Source organism: Alligator sinensis, unplaced genomic scaffold, assembly GCF_000455745.1.
Source record: "Alligator sinensis unplaced genomic scaffold, ASM45574v1 scaffold1533_1, whole genome shotgun sequence".
In the NCBI taxonomy this organism is placed as follows: domain Eukaryota; kingdom Metazoa; phylum Chordata; order Crocodylia; family Alligatoridae; genus Alligator; species Alligator sinensis.
This window is the reverse complement of record NW_005843494.1, coordinates 45,877-48,039: the sequence shown is the minus strand read 5'-3', so window position 1 is coordinate 48,039 and position 2,163 is coordinate 45,877.

The window sequence follows — 2,163 nt, the reverse complement described above, 5'->3', positions numbered from 1 at the left end:
CCATGGCCTGGGCCCCGCTTCTCCTTGCACTAGTTATATGTTGCACAAGTGCTACAGCTTTTTACTTGGCTGCCTGCAGATCGTGGTAAGGGAATTACTGTCATGAGTCCTTCTATCAACAAGTCCTTTTCTTCCCTTCCAGGTTCCCTTGCCCAGTATGTGAACATTATGACTTAGCTACTTTTGGTGTCCATCTCTCCAAGACAAACTGCTTAACTCCCCTGCACAGGAAGAAATGTCGGTAACAAGAATGTGCAGTGGTTGCAACAGAAACCTGGCGGTGCCCTGTGCTCATTATTAGGGCTGTGTGAAGCTTCGGGTGCTGATTTGATTTGGATGAGATTTAGCCTGATTTGGTGGCCAAATCTCTGAATCCAAATTGAATCTGGGAACCAATTAAAAGGTCCAAATCGATTCGGAGCGCTCCAAATCTTTGGAAAAGATTTGGAGAGCTTTGATGATTCAGGCAGTCCCCGGTGGCTGCAGGAAGGAGCTGCAGCTGGACTAGGAGCTGGTAAGTAGTGGGGCTGGAGGAGGGGGGAGGGGACCATGGGGGGACCCCTGCCAGCTCCCAGCCCTTGCCTGCTCCCTCAGCACCCCCATGGCTGCCCCCACCTGCCCCAGCTCCTGGTGCTTTAAAAAAAAGCCCCAGCTCACCGATGCTGCCAGGCTGGGGGGCAATCCCTGCTGCACCCCACTGCCCCATGCTGCATAGCGGGCTCTGCCACGAGCCCCCTGACCCCCACCTCGCTCTTCCACATCCCCCATGGCTGCCCTGCCCAGGCCAGCTCCCGTCCTTTATGTGAAAAACCTGGGAACACAGCCACATAGACCATCACTGGAGTCCAAGCCCAGGATGAGGCTGATTATTACTGCCAGGCATGGGATAGTGACAGCAGTCAGTGCTTGACACAGTGACACAGGGCAACGGGGAAGGGAGAGACAAACTTGTGCTGTCAAAGGGAACAGCTCTCCATTTTGAATTGCCCATGCCCAAGTTACCTTTATGTATTCTTTCCTTTGCTCTGGGATCCACAGCCTGTGCGCCCTTCATGAGCACCCCCATTTGCACTGAAAGCTCAGCATTACATTGAGAATAAGCAGTGGGGCAATGCTGTGATGGGGAAGTGAGACATGACCCGGCTGCTATCAAACAGAGCCGCTCTACTTTTCAGTGGGCTCATTCCCAAAGTAGTTCTTATGTCCACTGTTCACTGATTTTTATTTCATTGCTATGTGAACCATAACATGTGTGTCCCTAAAAAGTGATTTGTAGATTGGGAATGAGGCAGGAGGAAATGCATTGACTTTTGCCTCCCTATTTCTCACCTGTATCACATCTAGCATTTCTTCTCTGTTTGTGCCCCTAACTCCTCCTGTGTGCCTGGAGTTAGATTATACAATGCTTTCAACACATTAACATGCACATTTCCAGGTGGTTTAAGATCACCAAGTGATGGACGGTCAGAAGGAGGCTAAGCGCTGGAGTGCAATTGCCAGGACCTTTTCCTACATTCCAGTGCGTGGCTACTAAAAACTGCAGCTGTCGGCGAGAATCTCTTTAGTGAGAGCACCCATTGCTTAGGGAAGGCACATGAAATAAGATTGCAGAAAGAAGCTCTGCAGAACAAGTGTCCTCCTCACTGCCCCAGGACATCTGCCTACACAAAACAGCTCCTACTGAGCACTTAGGACATGGGGAGGGAAGGAGGAAGGGCAACATTTGATGATAGTGTGAACTCAACTTCAGTGTTTTATAGCTTGGGAAGGAAGAAACATGGCCTCCCTACTGCCTGGCTCTGCATTAGTGCCACCACTCATGGCCTGCTCAGATATCCACTATCACCACAACACCCATGGGATGTAGCATAAAGACTTCACTGAGCACTTAGGACATGGGGAGGGAAGGAGGAAGGGCAACATTTGATGATAGTGTGAACTCAACTTCAGTGTTTTATAGCTTGGGAAGGAAGAAACATGGCCTCCCTACTGCCTGGCTCTGCATTAGTGCCACCACTCATGGCCTGCTCAGATATCCACTATCACCACAACACCCATGGGATGTAGCATAAAGACTTCACGCCATAGATTCATAGATTCATAGATGTTAGGGTCGGAAGGGACCTCAATAGATCATCGAGTCTGACCCCCTGCATAGGCAGG